General features: G+C 28.7%; 1 long non-coding RNA gene across 1 annotated transcript; it reads right to left on the bottom strand.

Moving 5' to 3' along the window:
* Positions 1–10,806: 10,806 nt before the first annotated feature.
* LOC113548291 lies at positions 10,807–14,611 on the bottom strand. The gene is made up of 4 exons (XR_003404880.1): positions 14,032–14,611; positions 13,771–13,839; positions 12,797–12,996; positions 10,807–12,541 (listed from the first exon to the last, which is right to left on the bottom strand). It is a non-coding gene; the product is annotated as an uncharacterized LOC113548291 (long non-coding RNA).
* Between the last annotated feature and the right edge of the window lie 315 nt (positions 14,612–14,926).

Genomic DNA, 14,926 nt, shown 5'->3' with positions numbered 1-14,926 from the left:
AGAGTAGTTAAAATTGATCCATTCTTTTTTGAAGAAACTTTTGAGCTGCCCAAAGAATGATTTTCCAAACATACATTTTTTAATTAAATTATTTTGCACACTACCGGTGTCAACAGCAACACCTGAAAGATCTTTTTCAACTTTTAAATGATTGAAAACATATCTAAGATCAACAATGAACGAAGTAATCTTTAATTATTTTGGAAAATATTTAATATCTACTATATAACAATATAACTTATTTGTGCTGTATTTTTAATTTATATTATGCAGGCGAGGCTAAATAGACTAGGTATGATGTCTGTTCATCGGGACATACATCTAGATTCTAGATGAAATAGCATTAAGCCCAAGAAAGTTGGATTTTGTTATATAAATGTTAATTGATTTTCTATATAATTATATGGTAAATTTATTTAATAAAGAGTAATTGGGGGGTGTGGAGGGCAAAGCCCCCCACAGACCTGTATTATGAAAATTTTCTGGACCTCCCCATAACAAATTTCTAAATACGCCACTGTGGAGCACTTAATTGATTTGGTTTTATTTTTAGGAAAACAAAAGCTAGTATTTCGTGGTCATGATGAGGGTAGCGATTCATTAAACAGATGGAATTTAAGTTGTTTGATATGCATATAACATATTGTTAGGTGTTCTTAAGGAATACAAAATCATAAAAGTATAAAAAACACATCGTGTTTAATGTATCACCAGAAATGATAAAACTTATACCACAAATTTCTACTAGAAGTTCTTTAGTCAAGTTAAAGTAGAAGAGGAAAAACGACAATAATAATACAACTTATAAAACTGATATAGAAGCTTCACAAAATATAAAATCAGTTAAAAGAAATATTTTAAACAATAAAACTTTTTGTCATCTTAATGAAGTCAATAATGTAAAAGATAGATAAAAAAAGCTAAAAATAAATAAAAGCTAAGATAAGATTATTTTGATACGCTCAGTTATAATTATGTGGGTTAGTTCTTCGGTTCCTGTCAGTCACGATGCAGTAAACAATACGCTGACACACTCTGCGTATTTATAGCATGTGTTTAAAGCCTATGTAAATCCTACGACTCAGGCGGTTGTTTACATAGACTCGCGAGGTGTTGGAGACGGGATATGTTACCCGGCGGTATGTGTGTATACAATTTTAAAATAACACAATCAATTGAACATCATACGGTGTGGTAAAACCACCAAAAAGTTATATAATAAAATATGAAACACGATTGTGACAGATGATAGTGTTATATACAAATTATATGCAATAACTTGCTTTTAAAGGGCGCCCCAGTACAATGACATGTATAAAACAAATTAAATAAATCAAAACAAATGATATAAATAGATAATAATAATACAATACTACATATGATAATTAATAACGCATGCAACATTAAATATAAAAAAATCTGATCTACAGCAGCTGTCAATTGTCGTCGATCCCAAAGCGTGGTAGTGGATGGCACTACGGACAAAACGGCACGTACGGGCGAAATGGCAAAATACCGTTGTGTATAATATTTGGATAACAAGCGGCTCCAAAACGGCACGAACCCGGCGTTAACAGTATTAAATAAGGACGCTAACCACGAGGTTGACGGGCGGCGCAAAAGCAGTTGAATAAAAGCAGCACAAAAACGGCGCGAACGAACGCTCGGACCGTTAGTAAAAGACAGACGATCGCGACGCGGTCGTGAGGCAGTCGGCCGGGCAACAATCGCTAGTGGTGAACGAAGATCGCAACCGATGGCAGGTTGGCACCTTTGGCGTAATTTTCGAGTGGTTACCGTTGTCGCGTGCAATATTGTGCTTATTTGAACAGCATGTATAGTTAATAAAGAATAATAATTATTTAAGTTCAGAGTTAAATTATTTAAACAGTCCACAACACCAAAAAATATAATGGTCACACTAATCGGACTGTCAATTGAACGTCAAGTATGTATCATCTACAAAATATAAAAATAATGTTTTACAATTTACCATCATGGTAATCATGTTACATAATGTAGCACTGGTGATAGATTCTTGGTATATGGTCTTATTACTTATTACGTTTGTAGATAAACGAGAATTGACGGTTTATCAACATTAAACAGTTTCTATGATGCTAACTCTAACAGAGGACAAAGTGTAAAAAACCAGTATTGCTTTAAATTTATCCAATGGCGGCGTCAGATGTTTTATATTGGAGGGGAGCGATACCAGATTAATTTTTTTTTCTGTTGGGGCATTTATGTATGGTTACTCAATTACCCATTAATTTGTTTATACCATTTTTTCAGTTAAGTACTCGCTAAAAATGTTTTAGGTATAATACAGGGGTGGCCAAATTGCGGCTCTCTTCATCGACGTACATGACTCCGCGGTCTTATTTACAAAAACCAAAATTTTAATTTTTTTTTTTTGCGTACATTTATAAAAAAAAATATTTTTATTATTATTATTATTTTATAATTTCATATTTCGTAATTTGATATGTTTATTTGATGTTAGCTATCTTTTGTGATATAAAAGTACAGATTAGATAATTTGGCTCTTGATATAATTGCATTAATATATATGGGTCGCGTACATAGTCATGTTGGCCACCCCGGTATAATATGTAATATTTCTAAATAAATAATCAAAGAAACGCTTGCCAAATCAGAGATCGACATGTAAACTTTCTTGATTTTCAATTATTAGACATTTATTAATTGTATGTATATATAATGTATTTGATTTTCATTTAATATTATAATAGATCTCTGAAACCGGAGCGAATTTTGTTGTTTGGAGTCTTGTTAGATTCACATTGGCTAGGAGAAGTGCAGTGAAAATTTTCAGAACTTTATCTTATAACGTCGTAAAAAAAAAGAGGAAACAACTATAAAAATCACAAGTCAACAAAATGCATTTTTCTATGTTTATTGATATTAACTAATGTAATTATATATATATATATATATATATATATCATTAATAATTAATTTAATTAATTTTAACATTTAGCAATTTAATTGTACAGATTATATATAATTTAATACAACATTTTCTGATATTATAATATAATTATATATGTATATATATATATTGTGATAAAAAAAATATATAAAATCTAGTAATAATTTATATTATACAATAAAAACTACTTTATATTTAATAAATTCCTCCGGTAGTGTGAGTAATCTTTACGTGTAACGAGCTGCATGTCTTCGGTAAAAAAGTGTCTTTTTCTCTCTATCCAAACTTCTCAAACCCGAATGTTTTTAAATTTAATGCAAGTGTTGATAAACTTGAAGCCATAAATCTTAATGTATCGACCAATCGTATTATAAAGATGTTGCTAATATACTTTGAAAATACTATAAAATTTTCTTCACTATTTTCACTAAAAGTAGAGTGTGGTTTTATCCTACTCTAAATGTGCGGTGATTTGTTATAATATAATCACTAAACTGTGCGGTTTTTGTCTATCGACCTTTTTAAGGTCAAAATCAAAATTGTGCGGTTTTTGGATGCAACCGGTTTATTGAAGACTTGATGTGTATAGATAGGCCTTTTCGGTACATCTTGATTAATTTTTTGCTATAGGTAATCAAATTGACATTTTTAACCCTCGCACTACAGCGAAGCCATGTTAACATTCTAAAATGTCGTTTTGGTAATTGATTTTAAAATTTCATCTTCGGTTTCACTTGATTGAAATAATAAGGTTAGTCAATAATCTCTGACCAGTAAATGTCAGTCTGTTAAAGTTACTTTCTCTATACAGGCGATGCCGATGATTCCCGATTCACTCGATGTCCTTCAGTAGACAACAGTAGAAGCACAGCATAGTCAAGCTATATGGCTTCTTTAACAGGTTTTTGGACAAGGACTTTGTTCTTGTACAATTCTTCATCAGTAAGGGTCTCTAACAATGTCTGTACAGTATCGTTGAAGCGTTACATTGTTAGATATTTATCAGAAAACTAATGTACGCGTATGTGTGGGTACAACCATTCTGGTCAACTGACCTTAATGGTGCTTAAGTAATGTTTGATTCTTGTGTGACCGAATTTTGGACTTTAATCCGACTGCACAATGATACTCAAATACAATATTCCGTCAGATCTGTCATCTATGGCCGTTTTCATGTATTCAAGTTATTCGTCTTCCTAGAAATCATTATTGGAAATATAATAATTTCTATTAAAAAAAAAAAAATGAAATAATTTTTGAACAGTTAAATTTCTTCTTGTGTTATAGTTGAAATTATATTTTTTTTCATTATTTGTAATTGTTTTTATGTATAATTTTGTAAGTACTTGACTACTTACAATTGCTTTGTAATCAGTTGTGTAAGTTCTTGTAATTCGAATAATTATTTCTGTTAAATATTAATACATATTACAATTTTCATTTTGCATTACCGCCGACTGTGTAACATGGAGGATACATTTCCGACAAGTGCCACTCATTTGTGGATTCATATATCTTTTTAAGTAGAAGATTACGATGTCCTTCAGCAGACAAGACCGGAAACACAGCATTCCACGATTTTCGAAAATTATTTTTTGTCTCGTGATATACTTTATACTCTCATGCTAGTCGCAAAACACTTAAATGTTTTTTTTTCTATTCCAGAATTTTTCCAAGAATATTTTACGATTAGCAATTGTTCTAGCTCTGCATCATCAAACAAACAACATGAAATTGTCCATCATGGCAAGTGTATTGACGCCGCTCACTTTCTCCATACAGGCGATAACGATGATTTCTGATGCATCCCCGATGTTCTTCAGCAGACAAGACCAGAAGCACAGCACTCCACGATTTCAGAACATTATTTCTTGTTTCGTGATATACTTTATACTCTATTGCTAGTCGCTAAACACATAAATTTTTAATTCTATTCTGGAAAATTTTTCCAAGAACATTTTACTTGAGATAATCAAAAATAATACTATGTGTTAATCAACCAGATAATTCAAATATTAGGTTATTTATTTATTGTTTTATTGTATAAACTTGGATATGAAATATATGCAGACATACACATACAATACTATAAAAAATAGTTTTTTGTACATGTTATAAATTTATTTGGTGTACAAAAAATTAACTTTATTTTATACGTCATTTAATTTATTTTTCGATTATTGGTTAAAATTATAAAATATATAATAAATAAATTGCAAAAGATTCAGGGTTAATTAGTTTAAATTTTTGAAACAAACAGCCAAGAATTTGAATATTTGATAATTATTAAACAATACAATTATTAGGTTTTGGGCTAAAGACATGTCGTTAACATATTTTTTTAGTATGGTTATGTTAGGTTGTATACATTTATTAAAATAAAAAAACCTCAAAGATTACAATGATAACTTAATTTAAATTAAAAATTTCGTTTTTGTTTTTATGTGTTATTTATTAATTTATACCAGTTATCTACTTGAGTAAATAACTGTGATTTATACTAAAAAATGAAATTGAACCATAAAAATATATATTATATATACTAATTAAATTCGTCAAACTCTTCTGTACTAAAATCTTTTTTAAATACGATAAATGAATATATTTAATAATTAAATTAACATATTGAAAATTTTACTATAATTGTCAACTAATTATTTATAACACTCAAGACATTTGTAATATATTAAACATGCTATGTCAATAATGTTAATGTAGTTTATAACGCCCAATAAACAATTTTTTTCTTCAGTTTAAATTTTATCTCAACAGTGAATTGTTTTACAATTCAACAATGGTTATATGATAAACGATGTGTTTTATCATTTCAATATACTTCATCTTAAACTTAAAGATGCAAATCCGCATCAGTAGTTCAATAACAAACCATCAATCTTGAGAACTTTGAACTTACAGAACGCAATGCCATGCCAGAGGTTCAAATAAATTATTAACTTATTCAATCTTTATAATCATAATTTATCACAATATTACATTCATGCTACATTCATCATATTGAACAATTACATGTTTATATTTTTTACTTTTTCTAAAAACATTACAAAAATTTGAGTGTTACAAATTTACAATAAATAACATATAATTAATTTAATATTATATATTAATATATTAAATATATTTGATATATTATCGTATTTAATAAGAGACATCTAATTAAAATTTAATTCTGATAATTCGTGTTTACAGTTCATAATTAACATTTAACTAATACTAATACTAATCATAGTTAATAATATTTTAATAAATTAATAGAAAATTGAAAGTTTTAAAACAAGACACAAACAACAGCCAAACATAACCAATTTTGTATAAATAATTAATTAAAATAAAAAATACACTAATACACATATTCTAATTAAAACAAACACATGATAATTATTTAATATTCAAATTCGGTGTCTTCAAAAATAATTATAAAATTACATAAAAAAATTATTGATTACTTTAAACCATTTATGAGCTACACTATGTTATATTAATATAAAGGAAAAAATGAATGGATATTATTATGAAAATAATTGATTTGAATTATTTGATTTTTAACACAAGTTTTTAATATATAAGAAAACAGTTAAAATAATTCAGCATAAAATTTAAACAATGGTTACTTACTTTTTTAAAGTCATGCCACGGATACCGCCCTTAGCACCCAAAATGTGGAGAATGGCTAAAGTAGTGGCACTGCCTTAACCAGGCAAAGAATACAGACTTCAAACTGTATAAACTTATGTATGATCATGAATTGTATTAAGTGCCAATTTGAAAGAAAGCTTATTCCTGAGCAGGCCGATTTTGGGCCAGGTAAAAACTGTACATGACAGGTAGTAACCTGTGCCAACATATAATTGACGGCTACGAGAACAAAAAAGCAACAAGGGTGGTTTTGTATACTTATTTACAACGTACGATATGATGCACCATAATCTTCTACTTAAAAGAGATATACGAATGCATGAATGAGTGGCACGTGTCGAAAATGTATCCTCCAAGTTACCTAATCGGCGTTAATGCAAAATGAAAATTTTAATATGTATTAAAATTTAACAGAAATAATTATTCGAGTTACAACAACTTGCACAACTGATTACAAAACAATTGTAAGTAGTCAAGTACTTACAAAATTATACATAAAAACAATTACAAATAATGAAAAAAAATATAATTTCAACTAAAACACAAAAAGAAATTTAACTGTTCAAAAATTATTTCAAATTTTTTTTTTTAATAGAAACTATTATATATCCAATAATAATTTCTAGGAAAAGGAACAACTTGAATACATGAAAATGGCCTTAGATGACAGACGGAATATTGTATTTAAGTATCATTGTGCAATCGGATTATAGTCCAAAATTCGATCACACAAGAATCAAACATTACTTAAGCACCATTAAGGTCAGTTGACCAGAATGGTTGTACCCACACATACGCGTACATTAATTTTCTGATAAATATCTAACAATGTAACGCTTCAACGATACTGTACAGACATTGTTAGAGACCCTTACTGATGAAAAATTGCACAAGAACAAAGTCATTGTCCAAAAACCTGTTAAAGAAGCCATATAGCTTGACTATGCTGTGCTTCTACTGTTGTCTACTGAAGGACATCGAGTGAATCGGAAATCATTGGCATCGCCTGTATAAAGAAAGGAACTTTAACAGACTAACATCTATTGGTCGAAGGATCATCAACCAACACTATAATTTCAACCGAGCGATAATCGAAGATGAAATCTTAAAATCAATGACCAAAGAGGATATTTTAGAATTTTACTACGTAAGGCATTCGGCGTTAAATTTAAAATTTCATGTAAATTGTATGGCTTCGCTGCAATGCCAGACTAAAATATGTCAATTTGATTACCTATAGCAAAAAATTAATCAAGATGGACCGAAAAGGCCTATCTATACACATCAGGTCTTCAATAAACCGGTTGCATCCAAAAACCGCACAATTTTGATTTTGACCCTAAAAAGGTCGATAGACAAAAACCGCACAGTTTAGCGGTCATATTATAACAAATCACCGCACATTTAGAGTGGGATAAAACCACTCTACTTTTAGTGAAAATAGTGAAGAAAATTTTATGGTATTTTCAAAGTATATTAGCAACACCTTCACAATAAGATTGGTCGATAAATTACGATTTATGGTTTCAAGTTTATCAACACTTGCATTAAATTTAATATCATCCGGGTTTGAGAAGTTTGGATAGAGAGAAAAAGACACTTTTTTACCGAAGACATGCAGCTCGTTACACGTAAAGATGTATACCCTTACAAATTTACAGATAGTTGGAACAAGCTGGAAGAGACAAGTTTACCAAAGAAAAGTTATAATAAAAGTCACATATACAACAAAAAGATTATAAACACGCCAAGACTGTATAGAATCATTTTAAATGTAAAAGCTCGGAGAATATAGCGGTCTATCTCAAAATCGATGTTTTATTACTATCTGATAATTTGAAAAATTCAGAGACCTTTGTATGGTTAACCACATACTGCACGGACCCATCCTATCCTGTTACTATACAACACCTGTATTCAGTTTCGACTTCGTTTTAAAATACACTTATGTTAAACTAGAGTTGCTCACCGAGTATTTCCATGCTGCTGATGATTGAAAAGGTTATATGTATAAAAAAAATAATTATATATATATTTTTATTATATGAATCCGAGGTGGTCTAACTCAAGCAAGTATGAGGTACGCCAATCCCAATAATGAAAATACACCAACACAAAATAGTTAATCACTAATTCTCATATTATGTTAATACAAATACAGAAGCCTACACTCAAAACATTGAGAAGGCATGGTTGGACGAGAAAATTAAATTATTGAAGAAAACGAGGAGTGTTCTTCTTAATGCAGTCCTACCTATCTTGACCACTATTGCTGACAACTTAAACGTCAAGCCAGTCCTGACCTTTTTCTTGCCATGTTAGAAGACATAATACTAAATTTGAATAAAATAAAATAAAACAAAACTCAATTAAAACGAAATACAAACTCAGACTCTGATCTATAAAATGCATACCAAATCAGAAACTTGTCTGTAGAACACATACCGAATTAGCACCATATTGTCTATGTATTGTATAGATGAAAATAAAGAAATCTACTTATTATAACCATTTGCAAAGTATAACGAATAGCAGTTCAGAGTCTGAACGGTCGAACGTTGAAAATTTATTTAAACCTAGACTTCAAAATATTAATAACAGAAGATCTTTTTAAAGTGAAAAAATCTACTCCCAAGAGAAAAGGCTAATCTACTGTTAAATAAAATAAAACACGAAGGGCTTATAGATAAGAAAAAAAAACAGTTTTCAAAGATAACCTGAATGCAATTAATACATTGAAGGTTTTATTATATAATTATTTTATTTGGTGGGTCTACATAACATCGAGCTCCAAGATTCTGTCGGTATAAAGCACTGTACGGTATATAATATTTAAGAGTACACGAGATGTTTCTAAACTTATCAACTAGAATAAAAGAATTGTTTTTGAACTGTAGTATAGTGATATTGTGATATACTACAATTTTTACTATATGTCTTATATATTTGCACATTTTATTTTGCACTAAAGTAAAACTTTTGTAAATATACGAATACATTTTTTTAATTCATATATTACACATGCATTTCAGTACTGCACAGTGCACACTAAATAAGGGCGGATTACGTATAAAATATAGCTGCAGTATAGCCGCAGACGGGGCATAAAAGGAGGTTCGCAGGAGCGCTGATCAACATATCTGTCTCATATTCCAGATTAATTTTTATGTGTCCACTGCTCCGCGATTTCCGAACATTATTTTTTAACCCGTGATATACCTTATACTCTCTTGAAAGACGCAAAATACTTTTTTATTCCGGAATTTTTCCAAGGACATTTTACGGTTTGCAATTATTTCAGCTCTGCACCAACAAATAAACAACATGCAATTAACCATCATGGCAAGTGCATTGATGCTGCTCGCAGTCACTTTCTCGGATTTTTTTCAACTTATCGGTCATTTTATAACAAATTACCACACATTGAGAGTGGAATAAAACTAAGTTACTCTAGATGCATTATTAAACATTAGTGTTGTTAATGCTCGTTTTAATCCAGAAAGTTACATCTTCAAAAATGTCTATCACAGAATTTAGATCTATACTTGTAGAACAGTTAATGAAAAAAGAAACATCTCAGAATTAAATCACAAAAACGTGTCTGAAAAAAATCAAACAGAAGTAGATGTTTAATATTAGTCAAAATATATAATATAATAGTAAAATAAAAAGGGCAGAAAATATGCACAAATCAATACAAAAAAATAATGTATACCAAATGTTTTTTATATAATAAACATTAAGAAGAATAAGAACATACAATTGTAAAGAAGTAATTTAAGTTTTTATTGATTTGTTTTGTTTTATAATTTATAAAAGATATAGTTATTATTATTGTTATTTAATTAATTAGACTGAACTTTTTTTAAGTTAATATTGTTTTTTTTTGTATAATTATGTTAAAATGTTGAAAAGTTTTAGAAAAACAAAAAATGCCTAGTAGGTTTTTTTATGGATAGGGTTTTGTTTAAAAAAAAGTTGATTTGCCCATAACTTAAAAAATAAAAATTTTAGATCCCCTCTCTCTTTAAAGGGCATTTTTTCATCATTTTAGTTATACGTTCATATCACGTTAGCCGGACACATTGTATGTATATATATATATATAAGAATGTTGAACATATATAATGTTACTTTTATATGTTAATAAAATAAATTAAGTACATACAATAAAACACATATTTTTATTACTTTGCTCTACCTTTACCAATAATATTTTTAACTGTATTTTGTCAATCTCAAAATACTAGAAAAACAATATATCTTTGATGGGCGACTCAATTTACCCACAAACCTATTTTGGGGTCTCACTCCTAGACAGTTAAAAATATTATTAACCCCTTCTGATAACCATTATAATAGTATGTGTAAAATTTCAAACCATTTGGACAACTTTTTTTCAAATTCTTTTTCAAGTAAACCATACCAAAAATCATGTGGGAGTTTGGTCAAAGATGAGTGAAACCTAAATGTGGATCTTATGGCACTCAACATATTAAATGAAATAATTGTGTATAGTAATAGCTCTAATTTATATGACCAAAAATTAAATATATTAGATTATATTGCAGGCCTTGTTGTAAGAACTATTTTACCAAAATTTGTCTACATTTCCTGAAAAAATGCTTATTAAAAATTAAACAGACTATAATTATGACCATAATGATTATTACAAAGTTGGTTGATATAAAAAAATTTTATTTTAACTAATAACTTAGGCTTATAAAAATCATAAAAGGTACAGTAAAGCCTTCCTTAACAAACACCTCCCAATAGCAGACTCTCTGAATAGTAGACAAATTTTGATAACCAAGAAGGTCTGCTATTTAGGGGTTTTGCTGTATTAATTAAAAACTATTTTGCTCTCAATTCTCTAATATTTAATGAATTAAATTGTAATGAGAAAATATGTTGGCAAACCCACATAAATTAGAATTAATTAAAATAGTTGTAAGCATGTATTTAAGTATAAAATTTCATACAAAATTTAATTATTAATAATGAACCTGTTAAAGTAGTTAAAAGGCCAAAATTGTTCCAAGTCACCCTGATTGATGGTACTAAATACATAACAATAAACATACTACTAATTCTTATGTATCATCTAAAGAATGATAAGATTTTAAAAATGTACAATTGTATACACCATTGGTAAATCATAATTCATAGCATTACAATAGTAAGTATACAATACATATAACAGAATTAAGGTTGTAAAAATAAAAATTTAAGACTCAAAGCAATCCCTAACACTATTCAATCCTATATGACTATCAATGCACTTCAATAGGTAAACAAATTTTTCCTAACATTCATAAATAGGTTCTAATTTTATGCAAATAGATAACAGCTACCACAGAGATCTTTTTCAAGGTTGAAATGTTGCTTAATATAAAAAAATTATTACATAACCAAATTCCTAATTTTTAAACATTTTTTTAAATAAAAATTAACCATTCAGTAGTGTCCAATTTGTTTTATCACATGCTGTTGGTTACATGTAACTAAATTGATGATAAATTTAATAAGATCATTTTTCATAAGTAAAAACCAAGATGAACTTACTTACTGGCTAATATACCTACCTAGTCGATCAATATTAAAATAAACACTGCTTGCCAGTTGGACACCATTTCAGAACCTTTCAAACTATATTAACTACTAGCAGATTTACAACACACAAGCATAACAAACATTATTATACCATAAACATTAAATTGTCTTTCAATACCTAATTTCTGGATACTTTTTATTACCTACTTACCTACTAGGGTAGCCAGATGTTCCATCCATATTAAATGGAAAAATACTGTATTCACGTCTGTGCTGATGTTACAACGCTAAATTGTCCTGTTTTTTTAAATATATCTTAAAACCATGTTGGTCATAAAACATTTTTTCACCGAGAATAGTTCAGATTTTCATGATTTTCTGTTAAATAATAAGACACTTTTAAAACAAAAATATTTGGCTAATGAATCGTAAACTTTAATATTGAATCCCAAACATTAACTTCAAACACCAATTATATCATTTTAATCCATATTATTAATAGTTAATATCAATAAATACTCAAAGTAGTTCCATGTTTTCATATTTAATGTTTGGCCATTCTATACATAATGCAATACAATAAAGAATATGGATAATGACCAGTAGTTGAAAAATATAAAATCAGTTATTTACCTTAAATTGTGACTGAACCACCAATTGGTTTCACCCATGCAGAAGTGTCAAGATCCAAAAAATTACAAAAATAATTGATTCTGAATGACTTTAGGCACGTGCAGATGGTTAACTCCAGTTACGCGAGATGTGCTTGAACTTGATACATATAAACGACAAACCATTTACACTCACAAAAACTGTAGGAGATACAATTGATCCTAAATTTGGAAGGGGAAACATAAGTATTAAAAAATGGCGATAAAACATTTGAACATATACTTCTATTACTAATGTAGGTTAGGTATCTATTATAGCATGGACGATTATCAAGCTGCTAAAGATGATTCGCTAAACGAAAAGAAAAACCATATGGTAATGGTAACCTATTAAGCTTCATCGCCATCAAATGTGAACGAAAATAAAAGCAACAAAATTTGATATATTATAATAAACCACACAACAGTATCGACCAGTATGGCATTATGGCACATATCTACTAAACGAGTGGCACCGATAAAACAACGGACGGGAATGTAGAAACACCACAATATTATTTTAATTAAAACGTAATAATATTTTTTATTTTTTTGCAAATATAGGTACATAATACACATACAAACTTGGACAAATAAACAATATTATGCAACACTCCCTATAAACGTAGCTTATATTGGGAGAGTAGAGTTTTGTTTATAAGTTAGGTTAGTATACAAGTTGTAATGTCACAGGAAGTTAAAAACAATATAATATTAGTAACAGAATTACAAATAAGTAATAAAAATAATTTAAACAAATATTACCAGTTTACAAGATAAATTTAAATTCCATAGCATTATACGCATTATACGTATCGCATATGTAATATTTGACTAATGATCACGCCTTGTATACTAAATAGCATATACTAATATAAAATTAATATTATCGTTTAAAAACGAGAAAAACATATAAAATAAACTAATAATAGAATAATAAACCAACTTGCGACTTACCAATGTGGTAAATACGACGGTCAATGGTCCCGGATCTGGCCTCCGGTGGATAATGAATTTCTGGATAACCTAACCGTGAAAAAATAAATGTGCCTAAGTATTATCTATATTATATTTATTATACTATTACACTATGTATAAACAATAAAAAAATAATTATTTTTAATATAAATGAATGAGTTATGAGCGACACTACTACTACATAGTACATTATTGTACAACAGATTCAACACGAACAATCAACGATATTACTATACTTACAAGTTACAACAAATCCCAAGCAGTAAATACTACATGAACCACAGAGTAATTAACTCTATGAAATGAATACCACTCTCCATCGACCACCAACGATCTAAAAAAACAACGGCCAACGATCTAAAAAAACAACGGCCAACGATACCGAAAATCGAAATGACTGAAGCTGAATAATGAAGTGTTGTAATTCTACATTTCTATATATATAAGTTAGGTTATGCCGATTATTAAGTTATGACTATGAGTAAGCAAAAAAAAAAGCGGTAAATTCTTTGTTATGTACGGCATCGGTTAAATTATGTGTATTTTGGGCAAGACGACGTTGAACCCCATTCAATATCGACCACGGTTACTATTAATCACACAGTGTTACCACATTCGTAGTGGCGGGAATATAAATTTGAAATTTGATGACAAATTGAATTTACATGGATCTACTGTTTTTTTATTCGTATTTTCGTTTTTTTTTCTTTCCATAAACGAATACTGTCGTAGAATTCTTCTAATAACTAGAACATCTAATAACTAGAATTTATTTTTTTCATTAAAAATAAGCCTCGGCAACTTAACCATTGACTACATATTTTTGTTTTCTAGTAATATTAATACTATATTTACAGTTTATTAGTTGTCAAGATACGGGGTGAATATGAATAAATGCTAGTATAAGTATAGTTAAATAAGTACATAGCATAATAGATATATTATATCTACACAAAAACTTAACAAAAGTTATGCTTATTAAATTTTAATTAAAAAATTAAAATGATTTCTAAATATTATATTGCAAAAAAATGCAAATGTTTTGTATCTAACTATTAAAATGGAAAGGAAAATAATCAAATTTAGTTTGTCAGTACACTGTTTGTTTTTCTCTCTTACCTAGATGCACAAAATA

This window comes from Rhopalosiphum maidis, chromosome 4 (assembly GCF_003676215.2).
Source record: "Rhopalosiphum maidis isolate BTI-1 chromosome 4, ASM367621v3, whole genome shotgun sequence".
Classification (NCBI taxonomy): domain Eukaryota; kingdom Metazoa; phylum Arthropoda; class Insecta; order Hemiptera; family Aphididae; genus Rhopalosiphum; species Rhopalosiphum maidis.
Note: the sequence above shows the minus strand (reverse complement) of the source record. Positions and strands in the feature narration are given on the sequence as shown.